At 31.2% G+C, this 12798-nt stretch overlaps 2 long non-coding RNA genes across 2 annotated transcripts; one reads left to right on the forward strand and one right to left on the reverse strand.

The window, feature by feature from the left end:
* Nucleotides 1-1151: 1151 nt before the first annotated feature.
* Nucleotides 1152-4910, forward strand: LOC111699746 (uncharacterized). Its single transcript, XR_002764806.1, has 3 exons — nt 1152-1233; nt 2451-2547; nt 4127-4910. It is a non-coding gene; the product is annotated as an uncharacterized LOC111699746 (long non-coding RNA).
* Nucleotides 4911-5659: 749 nt separating this feature from the next.
* Nucleotides 5660-8179, reverse strand: LOC111699747 (uncharacterized). The gene is made up of 3 exons (XR_002764807.1): nt 7478-8179; nt 6830-6862; nt 5660-5803 (listed from the first exon to the last, which is right to left on the reverse strand). It is a non-coding gene; the product is annotated as an uncharacterized LOC111699747 (long non-coding RNA).
* Nucleotides 8180-12798: the final 4619 nt, after the last annotated feature.

Here is a 12798-nt window from a genome sequence, read left to right on the forward strand (position 1 = left end):
AATTTCAGTATTTGCGAAAATAAATAAATAGCTATGAATATGGGGGAACAGTTTTAAAGAGTTCCATAAAATCATTTAATTAAAAAACAAAATATCTGTAACATTCCATTATCAGAAAGTGAAGAATACGACATTTGATTAATTCTTTCGATGTATTCGTTATTAAGGGTTTCAATGTACCTAAATCTCAGTAAACTGTAAAAAAAAAATCCAAAATAAATTGTTTTCCAAATGCAGACAATTTTGATAATCTCTGAAGCAAAATTTGTTCAGATTTGATCGTCATTCGTCTATTTCTGCCATTTCCTTTTATCTTCAACACCTATTCTATAAATGAATTATGAATTATTTTATATCTTCGTATCTCTGTGGAGTTATTTTGTGTTCTTAAAGGGACTGTAAAATTAAAGGGAGTGACCGGCAATTTAGGGTGGTTGAACTGAATATGTAATATTGTGGAAAAGATTGTAGGATTCATTTGAGACATATAAAAAGTTTCTACGACGTATATTTACTGAGTTTGAGCGCAAAGTCGACGTTCAAAATTATGAATTTGGGTAGGTACGTTTTCAGAATCGGTTTTTTTTAAATTATTGAATAACGACGACAAAAAAGTAAACAAAATTCTACATTAAACTAATTAGTTGTTTAGGAATAAGTTGAGAAAATTAAAATTACCCTTGTCATCGAAAATAAGTAATCTTATTCAATTATTAGTTTCCATAATTTCTCAAAGTTCACAAAAAGTTTCTGCAGATTTTCTGGAATTTTTATTGAAAAGACGACATTTGAAGAATTTGTAGAAATCTGCAAACAAATTCATAGAAAAGAAGAAATTTAATGTAATAAAAATGATAATGATAATGAAAACGAAATAATTGATTCTAACATTGAATATCTTTTAAATTATTGATCAGATAAATGTTTCAAGGGTATATATTTAAATCTGTAATTGGAAAGCTACTTGAAATTACGTTAACGTCCCTGTATTCCCAATTATAAAGCCTTGCAATGTCATATTAGGTTTATTGAAATACATTTAAACTGATTTAATTCTAACCGTATGACTGTTGGAAAAATTTAGCTATTAAAATTCAAATTTAAATTTTTTCTTTTTAACTATTTTTTAGTGAACAGTCTCTTTTTAAAGTTTGTAATATCTCTTGCATTTTTAGTATCGGCTGTGTGGAGACCAATTAGTTTATTTTCTATCTTCATACTGTTCCATCTTAGGTATTATAACATTATTATTGACTAGCTTGGGAACCCTGGGGAGTCATAGTGAGTCCCTCTCAACGAGGTTATTGTGTACAGAGTGATGATCAACGAGATTATAGTGTACAGAGTGGCATTGTACGCTAATCCTTTACTAATTGTATATGCCATAAACTATACCGAGAGCGTACTGCATATTTGTTTATTATAAGTTGATTCTGGCCTAACATAGTATATCAATATTAGTAAACAGTTGTAAGTGTACAGTACAGCTAACTGAGCACACAGGTATGAAACCCCTCCGGTCTTTGTCGTACATCACGATTTTAGCTATTTGTCCCGTGAAATGTTGACGGACCTACTCAACTTAGAATCTCAAGAACAAAGCTATAAAAACATTGGCCTTAATCAAAATTTGAGACAAATCATTAGTCCAAGGGTTCCAGAGTTATAAAAGAACATAACAAACAGACACTCAAACAGAGATTACAACTTTATATGTATAGAACCAATACTGTTCCATATTAGGAANCTGGGGGGCAACATATGCTAAAAATAGAATTTTTATTTTTAAATTAAAAAATATTTTTAAATAATTATTTTGTTTTAAAGTAATTGTATCTATTTAGTATATATAACTAGACAGCCACGTGTTCAATCTGTTTTTCATCAAATGCAATTCTTTATTTTTAGAAATTTATAATAATTTTCAACATTTTGACATGAAGTACACATTTAAACACTTTTTAGTAGTTCACAATTCAAAGTTTAAAAGTTCGATATAACATTCAAAAAGTACGTTTACAACATTCTATTTCATATTATTTAAGATCATTTTTTGCCTTTTTTGCTTATTATCTTAGTTCCCTTTTCAAGGCACAATAGTTGTAATTTTTTGTATAAACATCTAGCAATTTTAGTAGTTCATTCAAAGTTTTAAAGTTCTATATGAAACATTCAAACAACGGTTTGTATCCAATAAAAGTCAAAACATCTCAACCGATCGAGCCCAAATTTTGTGTGGGACCTCACATGACCCCAGAGAAGGTTTATGGATGATAAAAATTTCAAAAATTTGCCTACAACAAAATTAGATTTTCAGTAAATTTTAAAAATCCACGAAATATTTATAAAATTCGCGAACTTTTTTGTTTTTGTGTTTAACATTGCAATGTATACAAAGAGAAAATATTCACAATTAAAATAGACCCTGAAAGCCTACTATTTTTGTTTAGGTATTAACCGATCCCAGTCACCTGGTCTAGCAGGTCAGGATCTGGATCAACATGTTCGAAACAAACGTCATCTGGAAGTTGATAACGTGGAAGCCAGGTAATATATTTTTTTAATTGAAAACATGGAGACCAGGTAACTTTTTATTGAAGATAACATGGAACCAGGTAACCTTTTCCTTGAAGTTGATAACATGGAAGCCAGGTAACATCTTGAAGCTGATAACATGGAAGCCAGGTAACATCTTGAATCTGATAACATGGAAGCCAGATAACATATTGAACTTATAACATAAAAGCTAGGTAGCATTTTAAATTGATAACATAGAAGCCAAGTAACATCTTGAAGTTGATAACATGGAAGCCAGGTAACATCTTGAAGTTAATAACATGGAAGCCAGGTAANAGATATCATTGCTTAGATTTTACTCAACTCAAACATTTTAAATGATATGGAAGCCAGGTAAAATTTTTATTTCTTAGGAACTTTCTTAAACTCGGTTAAAAGTTGTAAATTTATTCCCATTTATGATTTAAGACTACTTTTTTATCTTTAGAAATATTTTGGTTGTTATTTATATTTCTTTGTTTTTGATCCAAAAAAACTCAAGGACGGTCAAATTTTACAAATTTGCATGCACAAGTCAAAATTTAGTAAATTTTAGATTAGTAGATTTAAATCTTCTATGATTCCATTCAGAACTCTTTTTATTTATTACCTGTTGAAAAGAATAAAATATATAACCAAAAAAATGTTTCCCATAATTGTGTTTAATTAAAACTAAAGGAGCTACGAGGTCACGACGTCGGACTAGCAATTTCTAGCGAAGCGTGTTATAAAGGTTTTGATTCTCAAAACTGTTGTAAATCCAAAAGTGAAAAAGTAAAAAACTACGAAATATCTATTGTTATTAATTTGATCGAAAGGAAAATGTTTTCAGAGTTGAAAACTTTAGAATGGGATATCCTTAATCCAGATCGGTTAATTAATCTGGAGATTAATAACAAGAGGAGAGCAAGCATTATTTAATCTGGAGATTAAGAAAAAGAGTGGATCAAGCATTAATTCCGATATCCACCATTCAAAAGTTCCCAGCTCTGTTACAATTTGTATGTCATCCCACTTTTTTCTATCTGATTCGGTTCAAAAATATGCAAGAAAAAAACATTACAAAAGCATATGACTTGAGTTAAATAAATTTATGTTTTAGTCGAAGGAGAGCACATAAATCTGAATATTAGGATAAATGAGAAAATATGTCTGAACTTGAAAAATACATATGACTTAGCCATTTAAACTTTATGCTTCGCGCATTTCTTGAATTTAATTCCTGTTAATTAATAATTGTTTAAACACAGCCAATTAGGTAAAAAATTAAACACATATTTGAAAACATCAATTAATAAGTTCATAAATTAACAACGTAAGCAAAATAAAATTCGCCCTTTCTTGCGGATTTTCAAGTTGCTACAAAATAATTGTTTTTTATCGAAAAGATTGCTGAGGAGAAAGTATCATTTGTTAATTTAAATTGATATTAAATGGATTTTTACTATACAGGGTGTCCCACTTAACATGGAAATATAAAGACGACCAAGTAAAATATTGGACATACATTCCTTCTTGCTTGATTGACCGATTGATCGATGATTTATTGATAAATCGATTTATTTTCCAGATTTCTCTCCTCTAGTCTAATGGATGGAGGAGGAAACTCACGTGGTCTAGCAAACACGTGCTGCAGGCAGAGATGCTCACTTCGTCACCTGATTAACTTCTGCTGAACATCAGCTGATAAAATTCTGCTGAACATCAACTGATATAATTATGCTTAATATCAGCTGATAAACTTCTGCTAAACATCAGCTGATTAACTTCTGCTGAACATCAGCTGATTATACTTCTGCTGAATATCAGCTAATCAACTTCTGCTGAAAATCAGCTGATTAACATTTGTTGAACATCAGCTGATTAACATTTGTTGAACGTCTGCTAATTAACATTTGTTGAACATCAGCTCATAAGTTGCACCTAAACATCAGCGGATTAGTTTCTGCTGAACAATAGCTGATTACTTCCAGCCGAAAACAGTTGATTCGTAAAATGATTGATTTCTGCTGAACATCTGGTGATTATAAACTCCAGCTGAACATCAGCTTATTAGCTTCTGCTGAACATCAGCTGCTTAGCTTCTGCTGGCCCTCAGCTGATTAGTTTTTGCTTAATATCTTCTGATGTATTTCATCTGAACATCAGCTAATTAGTTTCAGCTAAACATCACTGATTAGCTCCTGCTGATCATCAGCTGATTAGTTTTGCATAATATCAGCTGATTAATTTCTCCATTATCCAACTAATTATTTTCTCTAATACATCAGTATAAATGTGTAGATGTGTTGTGTGAAAATCGACCTAAAAATAAACTGAATTTGTTTTTAAAAATAACAGATTAATTGAACATACAGTCGTACTTGAATTTTTTGAACTTTCTACATAAAAATCACACACAAATGATAGAAATTGCAATTACAGATGTTTGAGGGTTTATGTGCAGTACAAATTTTAAGAAAAAAAATGTTTTCTAGTTCATATTCCGGACAAGTTCTCTATTATATAATTTTTACTTTTTGGTAACTATTAAAAAGATATCATTGCTTAGATTTTACTCAACTCAAACATTTTAAATGATTCTTGATTTGATTTTGAAACTAATTAATGATCATTATTGTTAAGCTGTCTATACATTCATTATTTCTTCTTTTTATTCAAAATATTGATATTAAAACTATCACACCATAACATAATATATATTATATATAATATAATTAAATAATTTAGAGAATTAGATTAGAGCAATTAGTTTAAAGATTTAAAAAGATTTTTACAAATTACGGAAGGGGTAAAATTCGGAAATTCAAGCATGTTAAATTCGTAAAATAGAAGATAAGTAATAACACAAGTATACTCAAAAGGGTTTGTACAATTCAGGGAGGGGTCAATTCGGAAAATTGATCATGTTAAATTTGGAAAATATGAGATACATAAGATAATCTATATTCATTGATTAAGAATAATTATAGGACAAATTTTTTAGTAATACAATTCATCTATAAATTTTTTCAAACAAGTTAGATTTTTTGGGTCCAAATATAAAGGTTCCTTGAGATATAATACTGTTTTGGCATAAGAGTCCTTAAAACATTGAATTTGACCCGCCGCAAACTTTATTGGAAGAAGGGTTCGAACTCAGGTGTTGAGGCTTTAATGCTGGTTTGTTTTTAAGTTTGCATTTTCCATTGTGCTTTTCCCATGCATCTCCAAAGGTTCCCCCCGTTGACCCGCCATTACCGGAGTCCTAAACAGAGAGAGTTCTTTATATTCCTTTTATTCCAACATTTTACATGCATGGTTTTCATTAGGAATTCCATTGCGCGGAATTGCGCGGAGTTTATAGGACTGGTAATTGCGCGTAAGTAAAATCAAATTGCGTTGGAAACCCTAATTTTACACAGCTTAATCCTGGCTGAGCTGAAGAATTAATTGGATACCCTTAATCTGAATATCCACTAATTGGATACCATTAATCTGAATATCCACTAATTGGATACCCTTAATCTGAATATCCACTAATTGGATACCCTTAATCTAAATATCCACTATGAAAACTTTACATTTTCTTGTCAATCATCTCTTTTGAGTATCCCTGCTGGGTTCTAACCAATGAGAGTTCTCACATTGATTGTGTGCAACATTTTCCTGGCTTCTGATTGGCTAGTCGGTTTATGAAAAATGTTTAAACAATGGGTAGTCAATATTTATATTGAGAATTATGAATTATTTATATTGTTAGATAACAATTATGATTGCAAAAATAAAGTACAGGGTTATTCATAATACATTATTGGGTTATTGTCCACAATTATTTATTTCCTTGCTGTTAACTTGATTTAATGTTAAGTTTCTTTAATACTAAAATATAAGGAAGGTTTGACCTGAATAATCGGTCAACTTGGGTTCAAGTCTAAAGATAGATTAGGAGAAATTGAACTGTTGTTTTATATCTATTTTTAACTTTTAATTGCCTTTACTAACAAACTGTGTGTATTACTCATAATTTTAGAATATTAAATTAAATCATGAAAAGTCTAAAGCTTTAACTCGCTACCATATCTATCAAATCTCATAATTTAAGTGATCGACATTAATTACATACATATTTAATAATTCAAATAGAGATATACACGAAAAACTAACCGACATTTTTTACTTTAAGCGTTACACTGAAACATGGGTGCCGGGTTTTTAGGCCTAAAACGAGGAGTGTGAAAGAAAACAACAGAGGTGGGGTCAATTAGCCCCCACACCCCATTGTTAAACTTACCTTTATATTTCCCCAAGCATCCTGCACAGAGCTCTAGAAATATAAAATTATATAAATTTATTTTCAAAATATAAGGTTTTCATACAACTATACGAGACTATTAATCTTTACAATATAAGTTTTATTTGCTATAACGTTTTAACCCTAGCCCGCTTGGGCTATTATTGTCTATGTCTAATATAGATTGGGGGGATGTCCCCCCATGATTTTGCCCACAGAGTTGAGATAGGGGAGTTTGATACATGTCCCTGTTCCAACTTTTCAAGGCCTGCTGATTAAAAAACAAATTAGACTTCTGTGTATTTCTAAAACTAGGGTGCAAGGGAGGTTTTAAAAAAAGTTAAAAAAGAATGTCGGAAAAATGTTCAAAATTAAATATTTTCACTTTTGAAAAATATTGACATCTTTTATTTCTTCCATGTTTTTCAAGGGCTTTTCAAATATATAAATTTTAGCCCTGTAGCCTAATGAATAAAAAATTAACCATTTCTGATTTTTTTGAAACACCGACCCGCCGTTTAACTCATGTCCTTTCACAACTATGAAGTTAAAAAAAAATGAAATAGTTTAAGCGTTCTACTGTAAGCCGTTTTTAAGTCATTTAGAAAACTAAGCTATATGGATAAATGGAAATATTGATGAAATTACCATCTTGTATCTGGTTTAAGATTTAATACTGGAGACAAGCTGGAGACTAAACACGTCTAATCTTATATTTATATTTATAGTAAAGTGTTATTTTATAAACATTCTTATCAGTAAAATAGAGCAGACTAGATTAGAAAACAAGTTTTTTACCTTTTGAATGGGAGAGGGGGTTGTAAACAACCTATTTTTCTAAGAATAAACACCCAAGTGTCAAAACAACAAACTTTCAAAATACTCCAAATTTTAAACGACAAGCTTTTAATACACCAATCACACCCCAAACCCTGTAACCATCTCACTACAAAAAAAATATTTAAAAATAAACAGTATTTAAAAAAAATACTCAATTTAAAAAATATTAAACACTCAAGTTATAAATTATCAAACTTTTAAAAACCCAACTTTAAAAAAATCAAACTTTTAAAAAATGGCAACAGTTACAAAACACTTTCAAGCATCAAACTTTAAAGCAGAAAGCTGAAATTTTAAAACATTCAATTTTCAAAACGCCATACTTCTAAAACAGCAAACCTACAAAACACCTGATTTAAAAAAAAATTTGTTATAACACTTCAGGTCAAAGAACGATTAAGATTTTCAACCAAAGCTCAATAACGCCTGATTTCATGAAAAACAGAAACTAGTTTAAAATATTTAATCTGTTAATTATCTATATAATTGTTGAAATCTCTGTTTGTCTGATTGTTTGACCGATTTGCCTCAAATTTTGATTGATGAACTCGTGAGAACCAAGGGAATGTTTTTAGCTTGGTTTTGAGATTCTAAGTTGAGTGGGTCGACTTTAATGGCGAAAATTTAATTTCCCGATAAAATCGTTCAAGTAACAATTTACTCGTGACGTATCTATCCAGGTCTACTTGTTACCAAGATCAACCAGGACTAACTTCTCAGATTCTAACGAACACTCAGGTATATTATCTCAACCAGGATTAACTCCGAGGCTCTAAATGAAACACAGGCCAAATTCTCTACCACCGGCTTAACTCTCCGATTCTAAAGGACACAAAGTCCAAGTCTCAACCAGGCTTAACTCCCTGACCATTCTAAAGGACACACAGTCCAAGTCTCAACCAGGCTTAAACTACCCAGTTCTAAAGGACACACAGTCCAATTCTCAACCAGGATTAACTCCCTGGTTCTAAAGGACACACAGTCCAATTCTCAACCAGGATTAACTCCCTGGTTCTAAAGGACACACAGTCCAATGAAATTGCTTCACAGGCAATTTCTTAACCAGGCTTTGATCCCCGGTTCTAGATGACACACAGGCCAAATCTCAACTAGGCTACACTCCCCAGTTATAAAGGACACACAGTCCAAATCTTAACTCATATACACAGGAAATTTCTCAGCAAAGATCTCTGCTCGTCATGTTTCAACTAGAACACAGACTACTTCTAATACCGTAATCAAAGCAGAGTCTCAATCAACTAACTTTATACAAATAGCTTAGGTTACAAAGTGAACAGGAATTGACGAAATTCAATTCCTACGATGATGATATCTAAATCACATGATTAATACCATCGTATTACATATAAGATTAGATTAAGTGTATTATCACGCAGTATAACTTTCTACATACATATTTTTATCGCCTAATTCAATTATGTCGCATGATTCAAGCTAATCATATTAAATATTCCATTGTAACACAGTTTCAATGAATAATGTCACTATACAAGTTTACAACATTTAATTATTAGCAAATTCACAGAATATAATGCTGGCGCACTTTTTGCTACATGTTCACTACTGAAGAATTAAAATGAAACTATTGCGACGAAAGCATGTGATTGCGACGAGAAGAATAGTGTTGCAACATTTGTTGCAACAACTACAGATATTTAGACGTTTTCTAGAGGTTTATCTTAAAACAAAAAGTAATTTCATAAAAATTCGAAAATCTACTTTTTTATACAGGTTGTTATCCATAAAGAACGAGCCTTTAAGGATGACCTGAAACTCTATAAATAAGACAATCTTCTTTGCATGAGTACACGATGTTTTGGCAATAAAAAAATCAAGTTACAGCTGATTGAAAGCATCCATAAATGACAACATAGTTGCTGAACAGTCGTAACCCTGTAAAAAATATATTTTTGATCAATAAGTCAGAAAGCCTTTACTTTCGACCCTGTTTTAAATTCAAATTTAAATATCTTCTTGTTTATTTTGTTTTTGGACAAGTCGACGTTTTAAATATCATAGATAGAACAAAGCTCATTATTTTCTAATCCCAACCACCTTGTTTAATTTTTTTATATTAAATTCTTTGAAACGATTTGGACTGGCGGGAAGAGTTTAATACAATTTTTCTATTCCATTTGTTTGACCAGGGCCTGGCTGTATGAATTAAGTTTTTAAATTAAATATTACATAAATCAAGTTAATCATATTTATGCTTTAGCTAAGATAAAAATTAATAATTCACAACCTCTGACTTAAATAAGATTATATCTGGGCTTATCTTAAACTTGAAAAACAGGGGTGTACAACGTAGTTCAGGTTTACAGATATAGCGTTACACGATATTCATTACACATATATTTAAAAAAGCAAATTTTTTGAAAATTCGATCATCCATTAACCTTTCGTGGGGTCAAACGAGGTCCCAAAAAAAATTTGGGCCCGATCGGTTTAGCCATCTTGACGTTTATTGGAAACAAACAGACAGACGGATTAGTGACATTTAGCTTAGAACACTTTCGCCATGTACTCATTAGCCTAGTACACATTCGCCTAGTACTCATTCGCCTAGTACACATTCGCCTGTGTAAAATTTTGCCTAAATAACATTTTGCCTATGTAACAATTTGCCTTTAAAATATTTAAGTGTTTTTTTCGTCTAAACCATGATTTTCTTGAAACACTCACAAACTTTGAAAGAGGAAAACCCGCAAAACAAAATTGAAAATTTTCGAAATTCTGCAAATTCATTTGTATGTTTTTTCTTGAAATAGGCAGCACCAGGGGCGTATTCAGGAATTTTTCCAAGGGGGGCTTAAATTTTTTTCTCTTTCCAGTGGGGGGCTCAACACCCGTTGGGGCCTGAAAACCCCCTGAAATCAATAGATTTCAATGGCCCCCCAGAATACGCCTCTGGAAGCCTTCCATTATTGATAAAATCAACTCTTCATATATTGGAAATGGAGGCACAGAGACAACCATCTATTGCAGATGCTCTAGAAGACTACAACAACAACAACAACAAAAAGATCTCTTACAAACCGTGGAACGGATCAAGTTTTTATTGAAGGATTTGAGACTACTCCAAGGAGTACATACAACAAAATGCAAATGAGTTGAGCAGGGCAGCCATTCTATGCAGATAAATATGCTGTAATATTATGTTTTGAGAACATAATTCAAAAACCTGAGCTTAAAACTTTAGTATGGTGGATATCGATATTAATGCTTGATCCTCTCTTTTTCATAATATCGAGACTAACCTAATCTTGTACTTGTATCCTGAAAAGCTTATAAAATTCAGCCAATCAGAGTCGTGTATATAAAGCCGATAAATTTTAAAATTTTGCGCGCCATTTAAGATTATATACAGAAACGGAAGGGACTCTCTATTTAGAAAAACCGGTTTTTGTTTTTTCTTTACTAAATCCAAGAAAGAACGGTTTAAGAAGAAAATCAAAAGTGTGTCCATTGGATACTCAGATTAAGTAATTGGGATTAAGGATATCTCATTCTAAAGTTTTCAGCTCTGAGCTGGGAACTTTAGAATGGTGGATATCAGGATTAATACTTGATCCCGTCTTTTTGCTAATGTCGAGACTAACATAATCTCGAGATTAAATATTTAAATCAACAAATTTGATTCTAGAACGCCAGGAAAACAGGAAAACTGTTATACAGGTAAACTGTTATACAGGTAAACTATTATACAGGAAAACTGTTATACAGGTAAACTGTTATACAGGAAAACTGTTATACAGGAAAACTGTTATACAGGAAAACTGTTATACAGGTAAACTCTTATACAGGTAAATTGTTATACAGGTAAACTGGTATACAGGAAAACTGTTATACATGTAAACTGTTATACAGGTAAACTGTTATACAGGCAAACTGTTATACAGGTAAACTGTTATACAGGTAAACTATTATACAGGAAAACTGTTATACAGGCAAACTGTTATACAGGTAAACTGTTATACAGGCAAACTGTTATACAGGTAAACTGTTATACAGGTAAACTAAACAAATGTCAGTTATTTCGTTGAGCGGGAGATAAGTTTTTATTGGGCTTTATTATCGATTTCACAAAGATTTGAAATTGTTGAGTACACAGTTACATGCTATACATCATTAACTACCTTATCTCGCGATTTTGTTGTTATGCTATTTTTAACTGCTTGGAAAAATGAACGCAGTTAAAAAAAAAAAGATAAGAAACATTTACATAAATATACCTAGATTGCAGTACAGGTGTAGGCATGGATTGTTTTCACTTTTTTTAAACACGATCATTTCGATTTAAAAACGACGAAGAAAAAAAACGAAATGGTAGTTTTTGATAACAAAAGTTTTTGAATAAGATTGTTTTTTTTTATTATAAAACGAAGAAGGCGTTTTTAGTTTCGTTAGCGAAGTTATGTCGTTTTTAATTTTTGACGACGACCTTTCGTTAATGATCGTTATCGACGACCCTTCTTTAACGATCGTTAACGACCTTTTTTAGACAAAATACATTTTTTGGTCGGAAAACTCTTCGGTCAGAAAACATTAAAGTTATTTCTCTAGATAAAAAAAACATTTATGACAACATTCAAAAACTTATCTTTCTAAAAATAAAAATTTTATTAATTGTCATGAAACTCAGATTCATTAGCTATTTTTTTTAAACGATAGTTTTGTGACATACCCTTTTTTCTATAAATGAAAGGATCGTTTAAAAAATTAACAATCCTCAGTACTTGTACTAAGCTGTAAAATGCAGTCCACTATGTGTGTACAGTACACTGTACCATACAATGATACACAGTGCAATACAATATATTGCACTGAAAAATAATCCAATGTATCCTTGGAACTGTAGACGTCATTTCAAATAACCCTAATCCAACTAGGAAAGTCATGGGCAAGAAAGTATTTGAAAAAAAGTGTTTGGAATAGAAAAACACTAGAAAAAAATCCATAATTTTCTCAACGCTGGGTTCCCAAACTGTAGAAAATATTTTATTCTATTTCAAAAAAAGGGATAAGGAGTAAGGACCGAACTTTCAAATCTTTGTAAAGAAACGAGTTTTGAAATCCTTGTTTGCAAATCCTTGTTTGCAAGCGAA

This window comes from Eurytemora carolleeae, unplaced genomic scaffold (genome assembly GCF_000591075.1).
Source record: "Eurytemora carolleeae unplaced genomic scaffold, Eaff_2.0 scaffold262, whole genome shotgun sequence".
Taxonomy (NCBI): domain Eukaryota; kingdom Metazoa; phylum Arthropoda; class Copepoda; order Calanoida; family Temoridae; genus Eurytemora; species Eurytemora carolleeae.